The sequence below is a fragment of the Neodiprion lecontei genome, chromosome 4 (genome assembly GCF_021901455.1).
Source record: "Neodiprion lecontei isolate iyNeoLeco1 chromosome 4, iyNeoLeco1.1, whole genome shotgun sequence".
Classification (NCBI taxonomy): domain Eukaryota; kingdom Metazoa; phylum Arthropoda; class Insecta; order Hymenoptera; family Diprionidae; genus Neodiprion; species Neodiprion lecontei.
In genome coordinates this window covers 41,314,102-41,337,072 of record NC_060263.1, presented here as the reverse complement: position 1 = coordinate 41,337,072, position 22,971 = coordinate 41,314,102, and the positions used below count along the sequence as shown (strand labels likewise).

Sequence of the window (22,971 nt, the reverse complement as noted above, 5' to 3'; positions counted from 1 at the left end):
GCCAAGACGTTCTCACCCACGCTCATCTCCGGTGTCCGAGCGATTAGGGGTCTTCGCTCCGCGCTTTCATCGGCAGCAGGACTCCAATTCTCTACTCTCCACCTTCCGCTACGTGCGTCGGTTCGTCAACCCTTCGTCTCGTTACCAAAGCTTTTAATTCCCTCATAACACGTGTGCGCACTTTGACAAATGCATTCGACACTTTCCGTCTCACACCGACAACACCGCGCTGAGAATTACGAAGATGCACAGAGAGTTTGGGAAAAGGGCCTTTAAAAGGGGGGTTAAGCTTGGACGGTCTAGGATCACACCTATTTTTAGGAGTTTTTTTTTTTTACAGGAAAGGAAAATACAGCTTATCCCTCCCATAAAGGGGTGACCTGTACGATTTCGACGTTGACGTATATATCGCCAAATATTGAAGTCCACGTACCTCAGAATCGAATAAGTGCCTTACAGTCCCATTCTATACACAATTCTGAACAAAAACATATCTATGCATTTTCACTTGACGCATGAATAAAGAAACGAAATACGCAATAGTAAATTAGTAGAGTTCATGACACATCTTTACTTCCGCGTCAAATGAAGACAAATTGGAGAGTTCTTGTTCAGAATTGTATATAGAATGGGGCTGTTGAGCCCTTTTTCGCGTTTGAGATACACAGACTTCGATACTTGGAGATATATACGCCATCGTCGAAATCGACTAAGGCACCCCCTTAACACCATCCCGATATCTGGCCGGCTTTTACGCGGATTCTCAGAGGGCTCAGCATTGCCGGGTAGCAGTGGCACGGAATTAACGGGTGTTTGTTAGCTACCACGCGAATGCGAAATGAAGGCGTGTTCATAAGCCTGTCGAGCACCTGCTACAGCGGTTGGGTGTAATTTATTTAGAGCAAAGGTGCGCGTGGCGCGAGCTTCATTCAATCAACCTGTATTTTCATAATTAATTGGTTATTGTGCTAAGCCTGGTGGCGTAAACTGATTATTCAAACCACGCTCCAGCGTTACGTTCCGGTGTCAGTCGATGTCGTCAATTCGACGAACGCATGCGGGTTGCACACGGTGAACCGGGATACAAAAATGGAAGAGATGGCCAACTAGAACGTATAACATGGGAAACAATACGATGAGAAATTTCTGTTTCCAACATGAAAGGTGTCCCGGGTCGATTTCTAAGATTTTATTTCTTTCGTAACATGTTATAGTAGACTAAAAACTAAGCACACGTACTTTCTTTTATCTGCCATCAAGCACGTTAAGGGGGCGATACCACCCTACAAAGTAAGGCATGGCACAGCGCGATTTGGCGGTTTCACCCAAAAAAATACAATATTTTTTAACCGATCCAACTGGAAAAGTTTTCTCATAACGAGAAACGAAAAATGTAATTTTCTTACTTAAAAACGGAAAGAAAATGGCCAAATCACCCCTTGACATGCCTTACTTTGGAGAGTAGTTTCACCTCTTCCAAGTGTTTAATGGCAGATTAAAAAAAATACTTTTCGCTCAGTTTTTAGTCTACTATAACATATTACAGAAGAAACTAAATCGGAGAGATCCACCTCGGATCCCTTCCTTGTAAGTTGAGTAAATTTTCCCATGGGTTGGACAATTGTTGCTTTTAGATATCTCATTCTCCATAAATGCAAATGAAGTTCCTTGTGTTCCGTCTTGACTGGTTGAGTTCTTGCTGAAACGAGTGAAGGGCACAAAATATGAGAAACGCGACTGCGGAAACCCTGCGTTGTCAATGTTCATCATGAATGTGGAAGACGTGCAGAGTTTTGGAAATGGACACTCCGAAGACTGTTACATCATCGGTGTGAGGGCACTTTTACCGTGCCGCTAAAACCCGTAACCAAGAAAGCAGTTCACTCAATTTCACCCGGTACAACGAGATCAATGATTTCACGTCGTGCATACAGCTTGGTGACTTCGTGAATCGTGAAAATAATTCGGATCAACGCAGCACTGAAAGTCGTATACCAGAAGGGGATGCGGACGAGGTTATGAAGTTTCAGCAATTCGGCAACATAAATGCACAATGAAGCTGCAATGCCTTTCGCCGAGTTTTCTCCGCTAGTCGGTAACCCGGAAAGTTGGGAGTATAAGGTATAATAAATTATTGAACTGCCTGCCCCCGGGAAGCCGCTTCTCGTTGGTTGTCGGCGCTACACGTATTACCAAATCAATGTATCGATTTATTCCTATTTTTCCCCCGGCGGTTTCGCACAGTTGTAGTTACACGGTGCGCCGATTCAAACGAGTCGACGTGAAACGAACGGTGGCTACGTAGGATTTGGGTTGACTGTCGTACAAACCGCAACGTTTGAGTCAAGCCCCTTATTTCCTCGTTTAGCCTGTCACGTAACATTTTCACGTTATATCGCGCTGATATTATCATTACATCATCATTAAGTTGGAATTCACTGTCTGTATTCTATCAGCATTCATTCTTCTTACTGTGTGCAGTATTTAAAGGGTTTCACCCAGTCAGGATTTTTAAAAAATCCGTTTCTTTTTTCTTTAGATTTCATTTTTGTAATGTACATACATTCAATGTTCACAGAAAATTTCATATCGATCCGAAAAATATTCTTGAAGTTAGACGCCCATTTATAATATAAAGGCGACCCGGAGCATTTGAAAGTGCTTTTGAAACTTTGAACGCGGTTTTCCAAAGACTATGTTTTGAAAATCGGTGAGCAAGATTTTTCGGAAATGGCTGAATTGATCGGTTTCAAATTTTTACACGAGCTTTATGAATATGTTTTCCAGTCCTTCATCAAAGGTTGTTTCTCGACGATAAATATTGTCATTTTATAAACAAATTAGGACGAAAATTTTTATGGAAAATGAATATTTATTTTGCGAAACCGCCGTTTTGTTAAAATTAATATTTTGCTTATTCATTCGATCCAACACCAGATAATACCTTATATTGATTAAATCTTTTTTGCGTTTTCATTTCGGATGATTCGGTCTAGAGACATCCTGCTCATTGCATGACGCCTTTTTTTAAAAGTGTTTCCGGAAATCGGCTGCAGCAGCTGTAAAAATCGTTATTTCTACAAATAAAAAATATCAGAACGAAATTCAATGTTACCCCAATATGTATATAAATTTTGATATTAATAAATTGAAATGTCTTTTCATGAAAAATCCTTATAGAATCGCGTTTTTCGACCTCCTGACTAATAGTAATAACCTTTTAATAGTTATGTATGAAATTCTAGGATCATTCTTCTTGCAGTTCAGCAGCGCACTCTACACTATGCATATAATATTATAAGAAGTAGCTAATAGACGTAGTTACAATTTCGACCATGAAGATCAAGAGCCGTGTGAAACAGCGAAGTTTATTTCCGTTTAAGAATTTTCGAGTCAAGCTTCATATCTTCTTTATGTACCGCCCGCTTGTTTTCACGCAACTGCGTCTTCGATCGCAAATGATGAATGAAGTGAAATGATCCCTAGCAGCCTTGAACGGTCATTTATTACCACTGATATGATAAACGCAGTTAGCAAGACATTAATTACAAATTTACAAATACTGGTTTTTTTCAACGACGCGATCTATATTTCCCCCCGCATAACGATTTCAGAGGTCAACTCGACGCCGCGATGTAATCTCCGTCGTTATGTTGTTATTAATTATCGTAACATCATTATCTTCACGACGTAATTACGTTCGGTATAATTTCATTCGCAAACATGTTGTACGTATAATACGGTACGGGGTGGCCGTAAACGTGTGTGGCAATGGCGCCGACCTCATGCAAGCTCCACGCTAGGCATCACTCATTGTTACAGCTGCATGGAGATTGCCTTCCGTCGCTCAAATTCTGAACACACCGCCGCGTGTCGAACCGACGAAACCGATATTAGGTACCCAACAGTTGCAGGGCCCTGCAAGTATACACGTGCAGCAACAGCAATGTAATTCTGTTCGGATCAGGAATGGATTCGATCATCACGTCGGTGTCGAATCCCCCGTGAACTGAAAGATCAATAAATAATAGAGTCGAGTTTGGTTGAGGCGAGTCGAGTCGAACCCAAGCCGCAAGTAAAGATAGGAATGAACGGCTAAGATTTTATTATTGGGATATTTTTTCACCTTTCAAGGCGAAGAAGCTCCAGCAATAAAACGAGCAGCAGGCGGTGTGTGCAATGTTACAGGTACCTACGGCGACATCTGCAATCCGAGTAAAATAAGTCAAAACAATGTTACCTAGAGACAGCCAAGTGTCGAATAACCGCTTATGAGAGCGACTAGAGTCATGGATGACGGATTTTCAGAGGTTGGCCTCCCGGGTTATTGTAGATGTTGTCTACGAGTTACGGATCAATTCTACTCTCAGCGTAATATGATAATCATGTCGCAAATGTCATGATATTGAACATCAATTAACTCTGGATCCTGTGGTGCAACGGTGAAGACTGTTATCCACAACCATTCGTCAACTCCGAAGCACGTAGGCAGCTCGTCAAACATCTCCACCTGCCATTACAAGTTTTAGTCGCATTGCGTCACAATTAGTAAGCATCGTCAATTTCTTGAGTCAAGTACTATAAATCTACGAACGCGTCGACTGTAATCAAGTTATCATCATTTTGAGAATCCTGTGTTTCTAGCGTCCAAGCTCTTTTGAGTACTTAGCGTCACTGTTAAACAGAGTTACCTATTTATTTGTTTTTCGTCGAATTCAAATACCAACTTTATTGAAACAAACTTAATCGCGGAATTTACACTTTCCAAGCTGATCGGCGTGTTTCAAAGTGTATAGATGAATGAATGATTGTAAGCTCATCTTCGTATTACTATACCTGTGTCGAATTGATTAACATCATCAGTATGGTCGAATAAATCAAATATACACAATGTTTTCTGCCTTTTTATTTAACCGGTACCGAAATATAAACCTATACATCTGAATTTTAATTAAAATAATTCCCCTTTCTTTTCTTTCTTCAACTTCGCTTGAGGTAAATAATAATACCGTTACGGAAAGCAACGCTGAGATTGGGGCTTCGAATTCGATTTTTCCAACCAATTAGCCGCATGTCGAAATAGCGTATAATACGTATCTTGTTTGTACGTACATTGTGTATATGTATACATACATACACGTGTTTCGTATTTTCCGGAGCCCACACACTTGCCGTAGAGACGAGGGACAAAATCACGATGTAATGTCAAATCATCCAAACACACGCCTCGAGATGTGCTCACAAATCATGTATCTCGGGTTTCTTGGGTTTTCGATGTTCCGAGAAGAGGTTTAAGAAGATGAACGAATAAAACGGGCCCTTGTCAATCTCGGAAAGAATGGGAGAACGCGTCCCCTGAGATCCTCCGAATCTGTGAGAATCGATCATCGCGAAGCTGTAGATTTGATAAGAGAGATAAACCGAGAAATTTACTCAATTATTATTCGGAGTAGATTGGAAACTCTACTTGGACTACAGCTATACATCCACGAAATTCAATTTATGTTTTGTTACGAAGCGTTAGATCCGCCGGGAACGCTTGAAATGCACTGCCGTTGATATCGCGCAACTGTTCCTTAATGTCAAAGACAATCTATTAAGGGACCATGCTACAAAAATAGCTGATTATCGCAATTTTTTTTTTTATATTCGCAACGGTTAAAACACGCTGATTAATCTGTTTTTTTTTTTTATGTCAAATCAAAGCACTCGTGAAGAACACAAAATAAATTTTTAAACGTTTGTATTTATTTTTTTTTACATTTTTCTGTAACGGTTTTCTCGAAACGTGGTTTTTCAAAACGGTGCACACTCTCAAACGAAGAGTTTTCAATTTATGCGTCTCAAATTTGATATTCCTCACGCCATTCTTTATACTGCTAAGAGTTTTCCTTTTTTATTTTTTGGAGATCTTCATATTTCTTTTAACGACAAACTTTGTGAAGAATTGGCTACATTCGATACTTTTTGTTCAAACAGCCGCCACTTTATCAATTTTGGTCAGAAAAAAACTCTATAGCAAGATAGCGGCTTTCATAATGATTAATAATCTCTTTGCAAATTTTGCTTGAGATAATATGTACAGCCACAATTGTTTACACCGTGGGAGCTCTTTTTTCAAAGTCATTTTGAACCTTGTAAAATAAATGTGAAGAAAATAAAAGTTAAAGTTTAAAAATTCATTTTCTATTCTTCGTCAATGGTTTGATTTGATGTAAAAAAAAATCAGACTGATCAGCGTATTTCAATCATCCAAAAAGAAACGCGAAAGTCACTTAATTTTCGACCCGTTATACTAGCATGCTCCCTTAAGAGTCTCCACGTGAACTCTGCCCTTTCAATCTTCCTTTCTTTTATTCAGATAAGGTGACTGCAAATACTTGCGTTATTTGGACCCATAATAACTCGAAGGTGCAATCTTTTGTGGTCGTGACCTCGTCGGTACATTTCGCATGCAGGTGAGGCGATAAGGTAATCCTAAGTGCTTCTGGAAAGCCAATGTCGGGCCCTTCGCTGTGAGGGTGTTTCAAATATTTAGGGACTCTAAGTCGTGTGATAGGTAACCTGAACATTCGTGAATTCTAGGCATACCGTCTCTCTGTCTCCCTGTGATGTATTATTTATCTCACTGAGCAGCCATCCCCTCACGAAATCGATGCGACATACGAACATTCGTAGATAGCTATAGGTTCGGGTGGATAACCGAGCACGTCATTCATTTTCCTTGATGCTCACTCATCTCGAATTTGCACAAATACTCTCGAATCGCGCACTCCATCTTTCTTGCCAATTCGAAATTCCAGTGGCGAGGTACTTCATTGGTCAGATAATGACTGCGCCGTTTTGCAACAATTTGATGGTAAATAATTTTTCTTGTGTTCAAGTACACTCCAAATATAGAAACAAAAAAAAAATCATACGGTATCGGATCCTATTTTAAATCTTATCTCACGAAAAATGGAAATTTTTTTGTTTTCACGTACGATTTGTATGCTGGGTAAACATGTAGCAGTAATTAGATGTGACACTGATTGAACTTGCAACAACTAACGAGACGGCAATCAATACAATACAGAAATGTCCAGCGCCATGAGGACATGTTGCATTTGCATTCAAGTCTATTACCAGATCCTTCACTCAAATCTCTGAACCAGATGAAAATGCATTTTGTACTCCGAGTAAACTGTTACTATAAATGCAAATCGTTTCGTGAAAAACAATTTCTAATTTGTTGTAGCCGCGCTGGGGGACGACGATGAAAGAAGAATTAAAATTTTTCCGAAGCAAAAACGTACCGTAATGCAGCAGGGATTCACGGTTATTGATGCAACGATGTCAAGTCCCAAACCTACCGTTGAAAATTTTCACTGACAGACACTCGTATAGCGCAGAACGTCGAAGTTCCAGCACCGGGGAAGCCATTTGCGAAAAATACCATCAGCTGGTAAAAGCGAAATCTACTCGCCATGTCCTCTACATGAATGATCCTTAAAAGTTGAAAACGGGAAAAAAGTATAAAGAGAAACGGGTTGGCAGGAGAGCATGAAAGCGTAAAAACACTCGATGCATTTACTTCGCGCCTCACTTGGTTATATCGAAGTTGCATTGCCTGTGGCTACAGCAATGACGCGATGCATGCGGCGAAAGCATTTCAACCATCGATTGTCGTGGTCTTCGAGTGCAAATTGCTTTTTGCTCTTGACGAGTAATAGTGATTGCAGAGCAAAACGTATTGCGCACCCTCCATGTATCGCATATCGACAAGTCTAATACGCTACGAACTTGCTTCCAATCAGGTCTTCCCAAGAACGCGGTTCGCTAAACTAAACTAATTATTACAAATTAAATTTTCAACAATTGAGTGGGCCGTGATACACTTCCAAGAAAAAAAAAAATGACACATTTTTTGATTCATTTTCCACGTGCCACTTTTAAAACTCCACCATTTTCCACCGTTTTTTTTTTTTTTTTTTTTTTAAATTCATTTTTACGTACCACTTTTAAAATTCCACTCTTTGTCAGCCTACCTTCACCTAAGCTCTCGCAACAAAGCGGACGAAATTAGATGAGCATTCTTTTTCATTTCGACGTCACTCCCGTACCAAGTTACTTCGGAGTAAAAAAAAATTACTCGCGAATCCGCCAGCTCACTCAGTCACGCCATCCTGCATTCAGAGTCAGTGATGTTAGTTAATAAACGAGGATAAGGCGTCAGTGTCAATTTTCAACATGCGCGATCAGTTACACGCTATGCATATGGATGAGGAACGTACACGTGGAGTTGACGTAACGGGGATGGTGGCGTTTTCGATTTGCTGGAAATTTTCGCGAAGCGTGCAGTCGCACATCAAACAGCGAGTTTTGATACACGCAGACAGCGGCCTAGATGTCCAATCTTCTCAAAATATAACATTCAGTGCTGTTCGAGTCGCGTATACGTGAAGGTACGAGAAGGCGACTCTTGATCGGCGAAAGCTGAACCTTTCATCCCTTTAATAAAAGTTGACTGAACTCCCAATCTCGAGAATTCCTGTAAACTTGACAAGATGTGGAGTAACGAATAGACCCGTCACGGATCCGTGATTCGAAAACGAAGAAACTGCCTTAGCGTTTTATCTGCGGTAGAACTGAATTTTTTTTTTTTTTTTTATGCATAAGTCGCGATGCCGACAGTTTTAATACGAGTGTAGAATGAAAATACGAGGATCTACGACGAAAAATGGCGGAAAAGAATGAGCTCCGGGAATGAACAGGTGTTGTGACGGAAATCACGGTTAAATTGAGTTGAATAAAAGCAGAAGGAAACTCTCCCGCGGGATGAGCGGCACCTAGACAAAGAACCTTGAGGACTGCTGGGGACAGCGAAAACCGCTGAAAATTTTCATGGTCAATGTAGGAGATCCGCGAATCAGAACGTACCCATCACCAGCAGTTTGCAAGAATTGGGAATATCGTAATGGTCAGAGACGAGATGAGCTAGCCCTGGTGGTCACACCTCGGTAGAAACGCACGACGGTCACACTGAGTGAAATTCACCCCAGACGTGACATTTGCTTCAAAATTGAGTACTAAAAATCAAAAGAAAAAAAAAATTTACGTATTGTGTAAGGATCGGAAAAAAGCTCCGTGAGTTTTCTTGACCAAAATTGCTTGTTTAAATATTGTAAAACGTCGGCAAAGTTGAAGGAAGTGCCAAAAATGACGAAAAATAAGGTCTTCATTCCGCATGAAGAATGGCACCGCGAAGCCCATTTCCACGACTAAGGGTCTTTACGAGGAGTTTGAAAAATGTTTGGGGTGAAATTCACCCCAAGTGACCTATTACGGTTTATGAACAGAGCGATGGTTCACTATATGAAAGATGGATGGTGCGGGGGAGAACTTCATGGTTAACTGGGTTACGATGACATAACATTTGGGGTGATCAAGCATCAATCGTCGATACACTTTTGCCAGAAAAAACAATTTCGAAAACGGACCCACACCGTGACGGAGGACCAACGACGCTATTTTCCTGCCGCTCTCTGACACTTCCATTTACTCGAAATCGTTCGTTATCTGAAGTGCCTACATGATATTTGTCAAGATATATTTTCGTGGGCGTTTTTTAGGGTTCCATACCTTGAAAGGAAAAAATGGAGGTTGTAGGATCACTTCCTTGTCGATCTGTCCGTCTGCCAAGACCCTTTTCTTCAGGAACACGTAGACGTATCAAGTTGAAATTAATATCAAACACGAACAATAACGTCTACGAACCCTTGAAGGTGTTAAAGATTCAAGATTTCAAATGAACGCAATCAAACATACCGCCATTTATATCACATATTTTGATACTACCAAACTCACTCGCCAAAACCTGTAGGGTACTTCCCGGTGACCAAGAATCATAAAATTTGGAGAGAAGCAAGGTCTCACAGTACAAGTGGAGGAAAAATTCCGATAATAGTTAACTTGTAGTTATGTGTAACATATAAAAAAAAATCAAGTTTGTACGGAATCGTCAAGGCGCGAGTTCTACTCGTAGTTGTCCGGTTTTTTTTCTTCGTGTCCAATGTGTTTAAGGTCAGGGATGTCGGGATAGATCATCAATCCCATAGGTCATTAATTTGGGAAAATATTATCAGGGTGAGACTGGAAACGAGAAAATGGATAAAACCGCTCGAGCTTTACTGAGTGGTTAGTAAAGTGACAGAGACAGGCGTATCGATACGGAAGAAGAACGGTCCTCGTCTATACACAATATACACATGGTTAGGTTATCCCACGTCTTTTTCCTTTCCTGCTTCTTCGTCTTCTTCTCATTACGCCACGTCCCTTTATCCCAGCTCAATCCTTTCAGTCTGATGCATCGGTTATGGGCTACACAGAGAGAGGTTCGTTCTTCCGCAGAATTAAATCTAACTAGATACGACGTAGCCAAAAGTTAACGATCGCTTTAGAGACGGTTCAACTGCCCGTGAGGATCGGCATCCTAAAGGACGGAAAACGCATCCGGTATTCGGCAGACATTCGACGAACGTTAGAAGGAAGACGTTCAAGGAAAGATCGATCAACGTAACGACAGTCGAAACACCATCGTCCTTGTCTCCGGCTACCACCACGGTATCCATTCGGTCCTGTGCTTCAGGATATGGACGTCGAAAATAAATCGACCTCACGTGCACCAGCCGTCGCAAGATTGTTCTTCCAGCCCCTCGACTTTCGCTACGCGGAATTTCCCGAGAGTATTCGACGGTTTTAACAAATACTCGTTACGGTGACATCACTTTTCGCTTTCAATACGACGGCTTTGAGTGCCGTTGGTGGTACACGCGAAACTGTCGTCCCGACACCTCTACACGAAATTAGTTCAACTTTACGAGGCTAAACGTCGAGCTTTACGACGCGTTTCATTGCCTCGCGTCTGGAGGGCCGAATGGTAGAATTTAATTACCATGTTGGCACTCGTTTTCGCTACTTTATTGTTCTGCCGAAAGCGGGAGCATTGGATATAAAGTCAGGTTAGATTGGCTTCCAAACTCGATTTTGATAGATTGCATCTATTATTCTCTTCGAAAAAATCTTGAGACCCATTCGGTTTCACCGGTACGAGTTAGCCGCTGAACAAAGTATGTTTTATTCTGGATGGAATATGATTTTACAATCGCTACTCACTTCTCGCGTACCCCGGCGAGTGAGTCGCTACGTTTTTGCGTAACAAAAGCCGGGGGATTGGATCAGCTGGCATTGTATTGGATTTGACGAGACGCTCGCTTCAGCTGACAAAGCTGAAGAATACACACAGATCCCGAATCTGAAATCATGCATAAGAAATTGAAAAAAGAAAAAAAGAACACCAGAGCTTTAGAACGGGCACTCCACAAATATTAGTGCACGCATATTTCGGCAAAATGTTCACTTACACGTCTTCCCGGGAAACGAGAATGTCTGTACCGCGCAAAGGCGAGGAACGAGGATAAAAAAGTCAATTCCCTCCCAAAGAAATGGCTTCTGCCTCGGTGTGCAGAAGCGCCGAGCTCTACTCAGCCCAAGTCAATATTATCACGGTATAATATGTCCTGATGACGATATTATATTTGACTCGTCCCGTGGTAATAAGCCGCACCGAGGGGCTCCGTATAACGCGGTATACTTTTAGCCGAGTAAAACGGACCTGGAGGAAAAAGATTGCGAGCTAGATGAGCCGGCATCAGAGAAGCACGCCCCGCAGCTGCCGTGCCGGACTCGCGGCTAACTATATTGGATCAGAAAGAAGACAATAGGATTACTGACAAGGCGCTTCCTACTCAGAGGGACCCAATCATAGACTTAAGGGCCACGCCGCTGCAGCACAGAGCTGCTGGGCAGAGGATCAAGCTTTTAAATTCTGTGTAGCATAGATCTTGACCTTAAGTTTTTACGCGGAAAATTCTTGGAAATGTAGATCCACTTATAAAAAAAAAATTTTCTTTTAGTTACACACCAATCTCAGTGGGACAATGATAACGGAAAAAGAAACAACTGAACTAAGTAAGATTTTAAACTATGATTGGTGGATACTTTAATTATCCATTGCTTCATATAACATCTATCTCAACATTTACAAATATGGGGGCTCTTGGATAAACATCGTCATTTATACATACTAGAAAAGAGAAGAATGCTGAATAGTAAAATTATTATGTCAGTGAGAATGTCGAATGCAAGGAGCAAGCGTGTTTGAAAGAATAATAACCTTATGTACAAAAGCCAGAGCTTAAAATTGACATGAAGTTTAATATAAAAGTTCTGTCATAACCATTTAGAAGCGCCAGGTGTGTTTTCCCTCTTATGTTCCTTCTCTTCTACCTCTCCATTCGTTGACTAAGATTTGTAAATTAATGCGAATAAGGATTAAAATTTTTCGATTTAATAATAATTTTATGCTCTGTGCCTGAGTTTGGCACAACATCAACGACCGTTTCGAAGCTCGATCGATTTGGAAAACTCAAGAAAAACCATCCACCCTCACTTCCAACTTTGTCCTGCAATCTCAGATTGCTCCGGAGGTGGAAAGAACCACGCGATGGCATCACGACGACGGATTCATTTCTTCTTCCACAGACCGTACAGATATTCATTTCACAGAAGCAATCGATTCGCCAGTAAATTAAAACTTAATTCCTTCACCCGCGATAACATTCGCAAATTAAACTTTTCATCGTAATTTCTCTCTAAGGAAAGGCAATTAGAATTTGTACCTACCTATCAAAAATTAGCATTCATTCAAAGAATGATAGTAATCTTTTGTGGAGACTGGTTTGCGCAAGAAACATTATGACAGATACATCCGGAGAGGAAAACGGGATTGCACTCGGCTTTGATTCAATTAACAGTGATCTTAGCCGTTGAAATTCATTTCCTTTGCCGAAATCGGTGAAGACTTGAAGGACTTGAAATATATTTTCATCAATGTAAAGACGTAGTAGCTTGTCGAAGATCCGTGAAGCGTCGGTTTCCTGCAGCTGTGCAAAAGCTGTCAGACAGAAAAACGCTCACCCCACCAACGCGGCACTCGCAGCTCAACTGGAAGCTCCAGACGTTAAACAGTGCAAGTATGCCGACTGCCGTCCAATTAACGCTGTCTTCAGCGACTGAAGTTTGGCACTCGACGAGCTAAAACTTTTGCAATTTCCACATGAGCATAAGGCGCGGAGGATGTCTTGTGTCTAGCCATGCGTATTCATAAGAGGTTCCAACTCAACGCCCGCACGCACGTACCTGTAAATACCGGTCGTTATCTAATCTGACGAGAATCAATTAGTTCAAATTTACCCAAAGTTTAACTCCACGCATCAGTGAACACCGCAATGAACACAACGTGGTTCCTAATCCACCTCGCGATTCGCCAGCTTGTTTACCTGCCTCGACATGCGTTGTTACTGGACTCGGATTTCTGCTCCGCGAAAAGCACACGCGAGCGCTGACTCTCACCCACACATTCGGTTTCTCGCGGCTTCATTGAACACATACCCGGCCCATGCAGCTCAAAATTGAAAGAAGCTGATTTCAGGCTCTGCTCAATGAAAACATATAATGCGGTGTACCGGAAACTCGGGAACATTGTTCCTGCAGCGAGCGGCTGTGACGTTCGTAAAGTGATTCACAAAATTCAGATGAGGAAACAGAGGCTTATAATTAAAAATTGCACATTTTTTAATCATTCGTAAAGTACAGAGTATAGGGTTGTGTATGGAATGGCATATCGGGTAAATGGCCTCCACGGCTCGCGGGCACATACGCACTGTTCTGTTGAAATTTTCCATGAACTTTTCGCACGAATGTGGCTGAATTTCATTGATACAGCGCTCAATCGTCTTCTTCAGGGCGTCAGTGGTCGTGGGCTTGTCGGCGTAAGCCTTAGACCTTAAAAAACCTCAAAGATAAAAGTCCAACGGTGTTAAATCATGTGATCTTGGCGGCCAATTCTGATCATCAAAACGGAAAATCGAAGTTGCAGGAAAATTTCGACAAAGACGTGTATGCCAGCAAAGCCGTAGAGGTCATTTACCCGATACGCTATTCCATTCATAACCTTGACATACCGTATGCTTCATGAATAAATAAAAAATTTCCAATTTTTCAATTATAAACCTGTGTTTTCTATCAAAACTACTTCTTGCATGAATTTTGCGACTCCCTTTACATGCCCGCCAAAAGGAAACGACACCAGGCCACCAGTCTACACCTGACAATAGTCAAGAAGCGTGGGTGAAGTTTGGCCATACAGCTGCGATTCACACGCCCATAACTCTAATCCGATGCAACTGTACGATAGTTAAAAAAATGAAAAAAGAAAAAAAAAAACGTTACTATCGAAATCATCATTCGAAGAAGAATATTGAGTTCTTCGTTACATCTCTGTTACACAATAATTTGCAGGTTCAAGGTGAGAATAAGGTGACAAGTTTCTATGAGCATTATACTTGATATGTCAGATAGTGCGCAAAGACGTTAATCCGCTTAATTCGATTCAATTCTCAGCTCACGCCGCATACGCTGGTCGTTGGTTATTCGTCGAGCCGAGATTTAACCGCTTATTAAGATAAATCGCCGCCGAGTGTCACCGAGGGATGAAGATGTGGAGAGGTGGAGAGGGGCGAGGGTTGGCTCGAAAGGGGGCAGTTCCCCCATCGGTTGACCCAAGTTTCAGAGAGCTTTCGACTCCTCGGCAGCTTCGCACACGCGCAGGGACTAGACAGACATTTGAGGCATACGTCCCACCATTTCTTCGTCCACGGCCGACATCAAACGAGCTATTAGGGACTGCAGACCTCGGACAATTACGACGAAGACGAACCTTAGCCAATGACACAGCCGAGGGGGAAGACGAGCCAAAGGAGTCGAGGTTTAAGATAATAATCTGGAGTATCCAGTAAATAAGCAGTAATACTGATGACAGAAGTTACTCGGCAATTTTTTTTCAACCTTCTTGAATTCGCGGCCATTTTACAGGTGAAAAAAAATCTGCCAACCCCTTAGGTCTGTAATAGAACTACGTCAGTTGTTTGAAAAACGACGTATTTAATTTTCAATGGTAAACATAGAAGCTAAGAAGAGAAATAGGCTCCAATTAGAAAATGATTTGATTATTCAAGTCTCAAAAATGCAGTGTAGGACATACAACCCTTGCTTTTCACTTTCACCCAGCTTGCGACCTACAGGTTGAAAAACACTGTGCTACTGTATTCACCGGCAGCTCACTTTCCCATTCTCTCACTATCTCCCCTTTTCACCTACTGTCACTCCCTGTTGCCATATTCTCCGTCACACTGTCAGCCAGGGCGAGAAGTTAATTCCGCTTAATTAACGGTGGTCCAATTGCGCCATCAGCAAATCTGCGTTCGGCGCTCGAATTGATTCCAAACCAAAGTTGCTTACGAATCCAGGGAGGTCGCTTTGCGTTTGATGCACGGCTAGCGGTCAACACGCGCTTGAACAGATGTCGAATCCATTCTCTGCGTTGAGCTTGAGATTTCACTTCCTATTGCTCTTTCTCAAGCGTATTCATGAATTTATGCCATAACGTGTAAACTATTATCACAAGGCATCGTAAGAGCACGGAGCGTCTGAAACTGGAAAACAACTCCAAGGATACTGCAAGGCACTTTGTACTTACTGCTGTTTATACAGCCCATTCCGTTCCGATCGCGTTGCGTTTATGAAACTAGCAGTGGAGGTGTCACAGACACACATGCACGCGCGCAAATACACCCAGCTGCCTACATGCGCTGAATCCAATTCCTCCGGCTAACGAAGTTTTAAAAGTTTCTCGTCCCCCGGCTGATACCAAAGATGCATGGCGCCTCGCTGAGCCAACAAGCGAGAGAATTTAATCCGAAGACGTTTGGGATTACTAACGCGGCATAATAACAACCTTTACCACTTTCCGTTCTCAACTCTCATTTTCTTTTAACTCATTTGCGACTATCTTTCGCATCTCAGATGCGTTTCCTCGTCGAATTACTGATCTGATTTTCTCATCCAAAGTCCAGCACGAAAGCTCGGCTTTCATTCATTTCGTCCGTACCTGTAAGAAGTTTCCATATCAGCTTAACGCTAGTCGGTTCGAGGTCTGTCATTCGCGGACGTTGTTGCCTCAAAAACTTCCTGATTGGAGAATAATCAATTTCACAATCTCAAACATGGCTTGGTTTACATACCCAACGCTTTGTTTGCAGAACCATATCCCAGATACGCATTTTTTCCTCTTACTCTCGGGCAAATTCGTTACACCGATCAAACAATTCTGAGATAATCCGACAATAAATTTATCAATAAAATACAATGAACGAGGAAATCTGAAGAGGAAATATTCTATGCTTGTAAATCCTCGTAGGTGTTTGAACAGAGAAGTAATTTTTCTCCAACATTTTTCATTCGAATTCAATAAATGGGGTGCCATACGTCAAGTGAAATTTTTTTAAATGAAAATAACACTGTCTTTACCACACATATATGAACGTCGAATTTGGACCGTCGGATATGTACCAGTTTCCCCAAACAAATGACCTTTCCATTACGTCTGGCAAATCGATGCAACACGGTGTGAAATGTTTTCCCACGAGAAATCGTGGTTCAATCGACACTTCAAAGCTCGTGAATCTACGAACTCTAATTTACATCTCGTTTCCGAAAATACCAGGAGAGGAGATACGAGAATTTAAATCTGTAAAAGATGCATTCCCTCCCTTTATCCGGAGTAAATTGAAAAATCAGGGGCAGTTAGAATTCGGGTGACGCGTATCTGGAGGCAACGGAGTGACGAGGGGCCCGAAGCCTTTGTAACGCTCCTCGAAACGCGAAATGGCTCTGAAGCAGCATCGACTGTATTTTTTTCCGAGCAACGAATCGATAACACCGGTATCGTCAGACTGCGCGTTTGAAAATTTCCGCCGAGCAAAAGAAGCTGGAAATTCGGTTTTGGCGAAAAGACGAATGCGAAGGAGTGAGATAAAAATGGGACGAGAATGGGAAAGGAAAGCGAGGCAAGGGAACGGAAATAAAAAGCTACAACGAGTAGGCCGATACGGACATATTTTTTCTCCTTCACAGGCGTTTCCTCCCTCCCGAGTTTCCGTTCCACCACCTATGGATACGGCTCGACTCGCCTCCCGGGTAAATTATGGCTCCGTGTATTCGCCTCGTGTGTTCCTGCACGATACGTGCCCTCATAGCGTGACAAAACAGCAGTCAATGGCTCGGAAGCAACGCGTCCGTTCCGTTCCGGCATCACGCGATCTTCAAGTCTTCAGCTTTAGGATCAAACGCGACGACTACACGAGACGAACATTTCAGTTGGGAGTTGATGATACGTACCTGGTAAATTGTCTCGTGCACTCGCGGACAAATGTAGGAACTGAATATTTCTTCCTTGATTACACAAAGCCGAGAAGATAAAGAGGCTTTGGGCGGAGGCTAATCCCACCTGATAAATCACCTGGCAAATAGCTACTGCACGAGCTAACCTGAGATAAGTAGTATTTAATAGCCCCATATCTTAGGACAACAGACGCAAGGGATGGATTCTGATTGCTAAGAAAGCCGAATTCTTTCGCAGATAAAACTTGTAGTTAGTCTCTTTGAATCTCCGGTGTAACCAAATAATGGATAAGGTTGCTAACCTTTTTTTTTTTTTTTATCGAATAATAGCGCTTTGTTTGTAACAAGTAGAATCTGGGGGTTATATTTTGCATTACTTATTACCGCAGTTTTTATGAAGCGAAAAAATCTTGAAGGTTTCATAATATTGAATCCGAGAACGAAGTGCGTCGTAGGAAGTGACAAAGATCGTTTTGGTAATGCGAGAACAGACATGGAGCAGATTACACTTACAGCTTCTACGGTTAAAATCGATCAATGAAATGAAAGATGAAAAATCGATCAGAATTCAAACGGATTTAACTGGGCTAATCGGTGAAGCAATGTCTATCTTTCGGCTGCCCATGCCGATAGAAAATGAATGAAAACGAGTGGCTTTCAATAAACTATATCAATTTTCATCGGACTGAACGAGATATAATCAGAATGTTATAATTTTTTTTCTACAAGAAACGATAGAATCCGATAAAAATTAATCAATGCAACGGGTCAGTTCCGATAGAAATTCAATGGGAAATATCGTGGATAGAAATCCTATTAAAATCGACAGAAAATATCAATCGGTTTTAATTATTTCTCTGAATCATGGGCGGTATTCGAGGATTAAAACGGCTGGATAATTGATGTTGGGATTAGAGAAATGCTAGTGAATATCCTGGTCGGTAAGTAAGCCTTCCAAGCGGATTTCATTCCGTCACCGGAAATCTTTAAATGCCGTGTTTACGTACAGTTTCCAACTGGTGATCGAAAGCCTTCGGCAAGCTCGTCAATCCCCGTAGCTTTGAAGGGAGCTTACAAATCAAAACCCGGCTTTGTGTTTACAATATATAGCATAATATAACAGGCGTAATGGCAGCTGTACAGCCTGTTAAACACCGCCAGCTTCTCAGACCCCGAACGGCGCATTTTGGATCCAAAGGACCCTTTGTACCTTCAAATTGAAATGTAATTGCCGTATCGACCCCTGCCTAGAAGCTCAGTAAGATCCCAATGCGAGGCTACGTGACTGGAATCAGCCTTGTACTTGTCCCACTTATTCCCGCGAGCCGCCCTAGAGAATTAAAATGCGAATATCATTGGCCGAAACTAGGACGAGAAAGGATATTCCGCGCCAGGATGTTCGAGGAAAAACGTTCCTCCGTGACGGAGCCGAGCCACACATCTCGAATCCCTGATCTCTTTTTTATCGCCCAACGAATCAGAGAATTTTTGAAAAATATTTCACTCATTCCGTGCCGGTTCATCCGCGATATCGTCGATTCCCTTCAGACGGTATAGTTGCGACTCGAATGAACCTCCGTTCAATCCAGCTGGCACGAGCTCGTGACATCTGCCGTTGGCAAACAAGAGGACTTGTCACACAATGGCAGCTCTGCTGAATCCCCTGCAAGCCAGAGGTGTCGAGGGTGTATCAAAGATGTATATGATGCCGGAGAAAAAATTGTCAGCACAAGGCACGGCGTGACGTGGTGGACGTTGAGAAGAAACAGAGAGGATCCGCGTAGACGAACGTGAAGCGAGGAAAGTACAGGAAATAGAATATTATATGTGAGATACGCGCAGAGGCTTGGAACTATTGCCAAGAGCAACATCGAGTCACTTCCGGGATAAGAGTTTTTCACGTTTTGGTTGCTGGAAATTTCAACTTTCGGTATGCCGATCGGTAAATTTGGACAGAGGGCAAGTCGACGCCTCTTACGAAAAGTAGCATGCTCCAGATTTCATACGAAAACTAGCATGTTTCGATTTTCACCACGAAAAATAACACGTTATCATACACATTGGTAAGAGTGTAGTATTGCTGAGTATAAAAATCCAAAAAGACTGATTGAGTCAACTTCAATCAGATGCGATAGTTGTTGCACTCTTGTAGAAGGATTACGCGTAGTTTAGGTTAGAACCGACTTGATATAAATATAGTAAGACCAATTGATATTTATATTGATAAAAGATTGGGAACAAATTTAAAACATCTGTAAAGAAGTTGAAAAAAAGCATTTATTTTTCCAAGATCTGCATCGACAACGCAATTTCGGGGATATTTATAAGTTTGTTTTGACACGAACAAAACGCACTTCTGCATCCGCAAATCGACTTTCATTTCGACTACCGCGCACCGCACAAATCTTCAGAAGATCCTTATTGCACTAATCGAAACGTGATAGTTTTCACGGCAATGACTGAAGCATACTAGGCTTCGCAAGAGGCGTCGATGTGACGATTGAAAGATGACGAGATGAGTTCGGGTACGAAGTCAAGAGAAAACGAGAAAAGGACAGTTTATTACTGTACTACGGTAAATATTTAAAAGATAAAAGAAGGAAGTGAAAATTTTAATACATCACCGGCTGGACGTAAGAAGTTATTTGGAGGAAGGCAGGCTGGAAAATAAGTGACGAACGGTAGTTGAGCAGCCAGGGGGATACCGACCGAGAAGAAACGAGATTAAAGATCAATTTGCTGGGAATCCACTTACGACTATTCCTGGTATACGCCGAGGGAACGACGCGCAGGCACGAAGCATTAATGCTTGAAAGTAGCGACCAGCGGCGAGTTTCCGTGCGAAGCTTCGTACAATGAGACCAAAAGTTTGCAGTCTCGCATCTGAGACTCGAGTTGGACTGCACGGAGCTTTTTTTCTACAGTTTCGCAACCATCATGGACGAGTAAATTCATTTCAAATGTATACATACGTAAGAAGTTCTGCCGAGGGTAAAGCTCGAACTTTATCAGCACCCGAGGCGGTGGAGCTTTGTGTTTGTATAAAAAGGAGAAACGGAAATGAAAATATAGTTGTTACATGCTCGGTCGGTGCGTATTGCAAAAAAACTCTTAAAACTTTCGCTGAACAAAGAGCCGAGGGTCCCACACAGTGATGTGCTCCCGACACGAGGACTCGGCACTTGAAGTAATATCCAAATCAAGGATTCCTAATTTCTAGTTTTTACTAGATTTGTATCTTTGAATATTCTGTTTCGATACCAATCAATCTAGCTTCGATTTTCAAGTTTCAAAGACTTTTTCCATGCAAAGCTTAAACAATTTTCAGGGAATGTTTTCTTTTTGTCATGTGAAATGAATTCGTTGATTCTTCTGAATACACATGAATTTTTAAAGAATTTTCTCATTATTTTGAAATTTCCGTTTTTGAAAATTTATGAAAGCTGTATTTACGAAACTATTCGTTCAACGCCCCGAAACACTTCCTGACTGTGATGTACGATGATTTTGCGAAGACATATCCAAAATTCGTCATTTCTCCTCCATTTTTCGAAATTCAAAATTTTCGAAAACGGAAATCTCAAAATGATGAGAAAATTCATTAAAAATTCATGTGTAATCCGAAAAATGAACAAATTCATATTACATGCAAAAGAAAAACATTCCGTAAAAATTTTTTAAACAATGCTGTGTTTAAATAATTTATTAATAACTTATGTGCATTATTACTATTCATATTTAATTTTCTTATCGTCTGTACCGTGGTTGATTTTCTTTCGATTTTCATCTCATCATATCGTATTCAATACCGTCGACGGAACTAATTTCTGGTTGAGACTGTACAGCGAATACATCCTTAAACAGTCCAAGCCCTCGGTAGCGTTTAGTTTAGGGAAGCACGGGATTATTTCAAATTACACCTGGCACTAGTCGCTAAAATGTAAATAGATGTAACTGATAATTTTGCAGTACGTTTCTTGGCCATTTATTTGCCGTCATTCCAGTCGCACGTCCTTGAAACGTTTAAAGATTTTGTCCCCGAATCATCGCTAAAGGAATATTAGCGACTAGTTGTGACCACTTAGCCGCCTGGCTATAATCAAAAATCGTATAAATCAACTTGCACGCGAGAAAATCTGTCGTGCTCATTCGCTTTACGATTCTTACAAAATCCGATCAATACGTCGCGCATGATAAGTTACCTATAACAATACCCTTTTTCGCCAATCGGTAAGCCGAATAAACTTTCGCTGGTTTCAGAAGAACACGCGTCCAGAATGTATTCTACATGTGATTCTCTACGAATGACGATGCATTCGTGGAAGTTGTTGCAGTAAAAAGAAAAAACGTAGAATCACGACTGTCCGTCGATTCCTAGAATTATAATGCTCTGGATAAAATCTCAAATTCAGGACGAGTTCACGACGTCGCGTTGCCTACGCTCATATATACAGTGCATATCATATGTCATACCAATTTGAAATGTCGCGTTTACACGCATCTACTATGTTATTGTTTGCCTAAATTTATTACGAACGATAATAAAAGCAGCATTTCACCTCGCGGTTCTCGAGTTAGAAAAAGATGCATGCAAGAAATATCAACAAGTGAATAGCTGCTAATACCCGGTTTAAAAACGGGTTACAGATCGGCTGTATAAGATGGATGGAGAAAAAAAACATACGAATAAAATTGAGTACATTTACCATTTGAGGTGCTGGGATATGGAGGCGGCAGAAAGTAGACGTATCTGGAAATGAAAATAAAAAGAGATTATTCGTTACTTCCACAGCGTAGCTTTTCACTTTGAAAGTTATTTCATGTTTCGGGGGGTTGAAAAAAACGAAATTCAGAATCGAATCACTGTTCATTACTCGAGATACGAGTTCGGAGTAATAAAAGCGCGCGATGTTCAACTCCGTGTATAACCTCTCGCATTACTAGAATTAAAATCCGCCACACGGCAATACGGCATCAGTCATGAAAGGGTTCAAAGGTGTCACCTTTAAATTTTAAACGGGGTCTTGCGGCCGCGTAGAGCGGCTGACGGTTACGGCTCGCCGGTTAAATTTCGTGAGAGAAAATAAAAAGGGTGGAACAAAAATGACTGAAGAAAATCTGAATGAAAAGATGAAAAACGAGTGGAACAAAACAAAGAAAAGGGAAAGGTGAACAGCGAACAACTGATTTATCGTTCGACACCAGCCCAGCAGTAAAGGGCTGTAGACGTATAATGGCCCCGTTGTTCAATCTTGCAGGGGTTACAGCGCCGCCTCGAGTGGTGCTCGCCTTGCAAGAATCGCTTAATTACTACGGAAAAAGTTGCGCTCGACAACATCCATAACCGTGGATTAAGGACTTTTCACTCTGGCGTTTCCCGAGGAAAAGCCCAAAAAGTCCCAATTACTTCGTAAGGGTGGCTCAGACTTTGCAAATGCCGCCGTAAGCGAGGAGAATGTGACCTCTCAAGTCTCGATTGCAAAGAACCAATCAAGCGTAATTTAGCAAAAGTTGAAACTATAGGTTCGGAAGGACACCGAGGCGTTATAAAATCAACAAGTACACAGGTCTGCAACGAAAAAACTGCGCAGGTTTTGTTCTACTGTTTCTTGTAGATTTTCACTCGCTGAA

At 41.6% G+C, this 22,971-nt stretch overlaps 1 protein-coding gene across 6 annotated transcripts in view; it reads right to left on the bottom strand.

Annotated features, from left to right (window-relative positions):
* LOC107219437 overlaps positions 1-22,971 on the bottom strand; it is a 109,137-nt gene that overhangs the window by 41,372 nt on the left and 44,794 nt on the right. For 5 of the 6 annotated variants that reach the window (XM_046738875.1, XM_046738876.1, XM_046738877.1 and 2 more), the window contains one exon: positions 22,047-22,090. The gene's annotated coding sequence lies outside the window, so the exon portion shown is untranslated. Of the gene's footprint in view, positions 1-22,040; positions 22,091-22,971 lie in introns of all 6 variants that reach the window. The other variant, XM_046738879.1, reaches the window with a different exon arrangement.